The sequence below is a fragment of the Echinococcus granulosus genome, assembly GCF_000524195.1.
Source record: "Echinococcus granulosus chromosome Unknown EG_S00006, whole genome shotgun sequence".
NCBI lineage: Eukaryota > Metazoa > Platyhelminthes > Cestoda > Cyclophyllidea > Taeniidae > Echinococcus > Echinococcus granulosus.
Window position 1 is genome coordinate 1,510,786 of NW_020170386.1, and position 6,782 is coordinate 1,517,567.

Consider the following 6,782-nt stretch of genomic DNA (forward strand, 5'->3'; position numbering starts at 1 on the left):
ATGGGGGAATGGATGGCCTATCTTTTGCCAGACAGACTGCATTGTTTAAGCGCGAGACATTGGGCACGGCATATGCTATATCATGCGCTCGTTCAGAAGGCATTGCCGTTGACGATTGCTTATTTGGGTCACCGTATTTATATAAACAGGAATTTTGCCTTAGATCTACCTCAAGGACATATGGCATTTACTTTTTGATTTAATTTTATGCAGCGTTTCATCTTCAATGCAAGTTTACAGGCACGGTCTTAATCGTTGAAACGTCATTAAAGTTCAGGTTTTTTGCCATGTCAATGCACTGCACTAATCGTTCACTATATGCCACGTTGTGATGAGTTATAAAAACGGAAGAATGCAATAGCTATCTTTTGCTATAATCAATCTCTATTAATCACGTTCTCTCTCCACACTGCATAAATGGGTCATAACTAGTATTGTTACAAAGGAACGCAAATCAAATATCGCGAAAATCAAATGTACGTTTCCTGCAACTGAATTTCTGGGTAGATGTGAGCGCTTTCTGGTGGGACGAAATGGGCAAACAATCTTGAATTAAAGGCAAATTGAAGGTCTGCAGAGAGTTAATACTCTGTTGAGTTTGAAGACAAGTTGTTAGTATTACTAGAAAAACGAGTCCACAATTTGACCTGTTCTTAAACAGGACTTAAATGTGTTATCGGAACCGTGGATATCTTATAGCTTATCAAAAGTCAAACGGCGAACGTCTGGTGTAAATAAAAGATCACACGATCTAAATAACAGCTGAAAAAGCTATTTCCCGATTCTTTAGTGGAGCGCATTCAAAGGTGTCTGTTCGCTGTTTATCTTGATGGTAAACTCACTTAAGATTAATCAAAGTTTGAAAGTCACTTTTTATTGGAATTAATGGCTTACTATTAAAGCTTCTTAACAAAATTAAATGATGAAAAATATTTTATGCATTCAAAAGTAACATGTGTAAGTTAAAAAACTGAATTTTCCGCGGAGCCTTTATTAAGCTCTAAAGTGTTGTGCATTACTTGGCAAGGTAGTTAAGCCGGCCTCAAGGTCCAAAAGTCATAAGCATGTCATTGTTGATGCCAATTTGTCTTGGAGATCGTGTGGAGTTTGGTAAAAACATTTAGCAGTGCTTAGAAGCCGGATGTTTGGTTTGGTCAAGTTTTGACATTGGCCGGTTATTTCCAGTTTTTTAGTTATTTTGTGAAAAAATTCACAAGGTACTCTGACGAATTTTGGCCAACTCGTCATAAATTGCATTTGAGAATTCCAATACAGCGACAGTAATAAAGCGAAAATGATGCCCCGGCAACAGCTGGGATGCTGGACGCTCGGAGTACGTTGAGGCTACAAAAAGGCCACCAAATCAACGTAGTCATTAGCCTCTTGAAAACAAATGCTGAAGCTAATCAACTTCACATAACATTTAAAAGAGGAGGTAAAAGTTGTTAGAAAAGCTTTTTTTGCATGAGCTATTCACGCTGGGATGAACACATGCCTGCTGGCACTCAATGAACTGTGAGTCTCACGCAAAGATGCTCCAGTTAAAGAAAGTTTGTGAGGCAAAACTAATGACAATCGATAAATGATTTTGACGAAACAACTTTTTCGATTTAATAAATGCCTTTTTTTCCAACTAGGTATCTGTTCTGTTCGCTGTAGTAAGGAGAGTACGATTTATTTTCTAAGCGAACCCATTTGACTAATGTAGGAGTAGTCACATTCTCAGCAAAAAGAATGTTTTGGAATCATGTCGTTACAGCACCGCATACAATTGAGAGATTAGGATTTCGGTGTGTTCTAATGGAGCATCTCCCTTACTGACTTCATCAGAGATTGGGCAATTGAAATTGAAACTAAGTGAGTTGGTGCGAAAAGAATGCACTAAAACACTGATGCCAAGCGTTTTTTAGAATAATGAAAGCAACTGATTGGTGGTAGAAGAGCTGCCTGATGAAGAGACCTCGCTACTCTTGGCACACGCACGCCGAAGTGTCATTCTGCTAATCATTGAGAGCTGGTTTGCGTGTGTAGATGGCAAAATGGGTGCATTGACAACACAGGATAGATTATATTTTCCCTGCCTTCCGTTGATCTACGTAAATCACTGAATCTCAAGGGTAAAGATTATTCAAATTGATAAATTTACGCTACTGACACTCGTACTATAACCAGTTTGCTAACTTTTAAATTTTAAAGTTTTTAAGCCTAATTTAGGCTGGTGATCTGGATCAATTGTGGGTTACATGCAACAGAAGATATCTTGATAACTGCAGTTATCGAAAACCTACCGGTGGGATCAATGTAACGTAAAGAGATGCGGCACAATTTCGGACCTGCATGACATGGGGTGACGCAACTACCTTCCAAACTGATGGCGAAGTTAGATTGGAAGACTTTTGAAACGAATAACTACCATTATTTTGCTGCGTTACACTGTCGCAGTAGGTATGGGCAGGAATACATGCCTGCTTAAACTTCACAGATTGTGCTCTAGTCCAACACCTACATACGGTTGATTTGATGTAGTCTAGATGGGTCTTTTGAGAGAACATCCTGCTCAATCCTATGCAGCAAGAATTAACATAAAATAATGCTTAAGTGAACAAGATTCGAGCATATCAAGAGAGCTGACAGTATATCACAACGCTTGTAATTTTTTTAACGGACTGACTGATAGCAGACTATTTATGAATGAAATCTAGATCAGGGCTATGATATCAAACACGTGATGCCCATTAGTCATATTCTATCATTTTCACGAGCAGCACGGAATCAACTCCTCCAATCACCATCCCTTTGCGTATGTTAATAACCAAGTCCTAACTCTTCGAGTAATACCATAAATCTATAGCTGCGCATTGACTTCTTTGCTCTCCAGAAAGTAAGGCGTTGTAAATTGAATAATCTTTGTACCAAGTGTCGACGTGTATGTGAACATAGATTCACACAAATATAAAAGGCTCACCCATTAATTTGATGATCTTTCTCATTGCCTTAAGTGCATGTATTTTCATGCAAAATTTCGATATAGGGGCACCAGAGCAACTAATCGAACCAGCAAATGGCATCTAGTTTTATGCAGTTTTAATCAACATTACGGAAAAGTTTGAGGAGGTATTAAATTTTCAGTTCTTATTGTCTTTCTCCAGCAGATAAATTGGAATTCGGGAAAATACATTTTATGCTTTGTGCGGGAAAAACAGCAAATCACGAGCCATAATAATAGGCCAATGGTCAATAACTTAAACGAGAACACACCAGAGAACAGGACATTTCGACTGTTGGTGGATGGCAAATAAGCTTGGGAAAAGTTCGACTCATTTTTACAACTAGTTAATATGTTTTGGCTTAATAAACACTATTTATGTGACTGAACACTGGGTAAGTTGAGAGGCTCAAGTGATTCAATTATTTACATGCTTTTGAGTGTTTCAGCTGAAATCATGTGCCTTCGTTAAGGGTTTTACATGGGCAGCTAGAACAACTTATTACTCAGATGACAATGAGAAAAAAAGTGCATTGAACGAACATTACGGAAGGAGCAAAATAAGGCAATTGATATTCGTGTTGTTTATTTTGTGAACAATTCACTAATGTCTTCACTCTTATATCCGTCAGATAAAAAGAGATAAAAGGTCATATTGGATGATCTAAATTTATTGAACCACTGATCACCTCACCATTCCCATTATAACATGTGGCTTGAGCAAACCCAGCAAAATCAGTCGCATGTTTATACTTGCTGTTCGTTAACTTTAAAAGAACTAATAATTAGCTCGTTTATAATAACCTATTCTATCAGCTTTTCTAGATTAGCTTTGATAAGTTTTGACTAGTAAGTACGCATATCGTCATCCATACATTGGAAAGGCACGAACATTGGCTATCGTAGCCACCAAGTTGACTAAAGGGACAACTTAAAGGTCATTCAATCCTATTGAAAATGTTAAAATTTAACTTAAACAAGTATCTTCGGAAGGATTGCTTTCATGAGACTCGAAATGCAGAGCTACGAATTAAGTGTATGAGGATTAAGCCATGACCAGGATAGTATTGGAATCGAGTGCAAAATATGACCCTTAGTTGACTCTTTGATGTGTTAGACGCTACATGGTTTTATTTTGAGAAAAGGGTCCATTTTACTACGGGAAATATATCACCTTATCTGGATCGAAAGTTATGAAAGTTAATCCAAGATTATGTTTAAGTATTCATGATTTTAGCCTGCTAAGAGTTTAGTAACATTAAGGATTTTGGGGTGTATGTGATTCAACTGAGCCACACTGGAGCACGCCAGAGTGCTGAACTTATAAATACCAATTATGGAGATGCCTAAAAACACTTTGTTATTCTGAATACTCTTAGGCTGGTTGTAATTCCCAGCTGGATTTATTCAACTTAAGCTATGAAAAGATTTGCTGCCAACTCGTGGATATGGCAAAAGTTTGTTTAATAAGGCATCACATAAAGGTGATCAATTTGATCCCAAAAAGTTTGCTAGGGAAATCGATAGTGAAATGTTGTTTTCTTTTTGTAAGACACAACGTCAGGGTATCGAAAAACAATTCCCATTCAGTACTCAATTTTAGTAAAAATGATGCCAGAAAAGATGCTACATATAACCTGAATTTAATCGGCCCCAAAACTTAAATGATCGCAAAAAATACCTTGAAATCCAGGCTGTAGGTTTAAGGTAAATGCATGGAGTGTATTTTACGAGAATTTCCTCTTTAAGCACAGTCATTTGAGCCACGAAGTTTCTTGGTGCCAGTCATCCCAACGTTTAAGATGGTTCCACAATTTTTTTGAGCTGTTCGGCTGTTTTTTCTTTTTCAGTTAGTATTACTGATGGATCTTACAATCCAACCCCTTTGAATTTTTAAGTTCATACCTCTTCAGTGTGTTTGATGAGCACTGAATTACTCACTTCAATGAGTGAATGTGTCACTAAATATGCCTCGCATAAAATGATACGAAGTTTTGCTAATGTATCCACAAATACGACAAGAACTGATTGTTAGAACTGTCTTGTCGACGCAAGTTCTGATGCTCTTGCTAACCTTGTTATTATGGCGTTAATATGCGTATTCTAAACTAAAGCGATTTCCACTAGCCGTAAAACTCCCACGTTAAGGTTTGGGGAGTGAAAGAAAGGAAGTCGCTGGACTCCAAATTCACTACTAGTGGTATGCTAAAAGTATTTTAGACTAAATGATTTAGTTAAGTAGATTGACACTAGCGCTCTTTACACCTTTTTTAGACAAAAGCGCGGTGTTTTTTCGAGGGGAAAAATATTCCATTACAACTCTCCCTGAAAATGAGGCGTAAAATTCAATATGGTATAACAGTTCTGAAAGTTGAAACTTAATGCCAATTTGATCAAATCGCCTCAGATTGTACACATTGGAAACTCAAAATACTTATGCTTCAAAGTCTAGGTGTTGGTTACTTGTTTATTGCCACATTTGCTGAGAGTACTTATTCGTGAGTCCTTCCATACGCAATTTACCCAGAACCTCAGTTTGCGTCATCAGTGGAGCTTCATGATGCAAATTCAAAGTGTATTTGATGGATTGACAATCAAGTGTCAGTAGAAAGTAATTAAATTTTTGTTAAAGTAAGGTGAAGTTTGCTATTAAATGAGACTGAAAAGTCTTAAAAGTCAACCTTTAGCCTGAATTACGCGAACAAAGGTTCACCATAGTAAGAGGTTTAAAGAAAATGGAGCAGAAGTAACTGAACATAAAAATTTAAAAATTGAAAGTTCTGTAGGGTCCCGAGACTCCCTAAAGACGAAAGAAGACACAACACTCGGGTAGAATACATATTCAGCGCAGAGAAGGCGTCTGGGCTATTGGCATGGCCCGAAAGGCCAGCCCACACAGCGAGGTATAAGGGGGCTAATTCAAAGTACAAAAGTGGCGCCTCACCAATGCCGAGGGATAAACCACCACCGTGTTGCATAGCCTCCCTCCCCTTTTGAGCATCGTCCGCGGCGCTCCCGCAGGTCAATCTCCCGCGTCAGCCATTACAACGTAGTCGGTGTTGTAAAGAAACAGCCACGATCCGACCGCGCCAGTCACCAAATTAGCGCGCAACTGATGGGATAATTGACCTCAACGTCACTGATCCCTCCCGGCGGCTTGACTAGATCTGGAGTCTCGTCTGGTTTAGGAACTTGATTCAGGACGGGGAATTGCACTGGCCACTATGCATGTCCAAAGATGGATGTAAGAACACTGGCCTAAAAGTAGATTTGTGTAGGGAAGGACGGGATTTGATACAGGTCGATGGGGGACGGTAGAGGAAGTCCGTAACGAAACTTGCAGATGGTTCGTGGCTAGCATCGCTTCATTTGTTAATATCTTTTCTGCAGAACACGGGAATGGAATAGATGCAGAAGGTAGACGCCAACTTCAACCCTTCTATTAGAAGTAATCACCATTCTCCCATCCGTAGAATATGTACTTCTCCCGCTCCACTAAGGCTTATCACGCAGAAGTGGAAAATCAGGATACATGTCCTATAAGATCGGGTTCGCTTTCCGCTGCCACCAGTGTAGCGGCCCGGGACTCCCTGAAGACGAAAGAAGACACAATACTCGGACAGAATATATTCAGCGCAGAGAAGGTGTCTGGGTATTGGCATGGCCCAGAAGGCCAGCCTACCCAGTGAGGTACAAGGGGGCTAATTCAAAGTACAAAAGTGGCGCCCCACCAATGCCGAGGGATAAACCACCATCGTATTACAGTGCGTTCTTATAAGTGATTAATCAAACATTC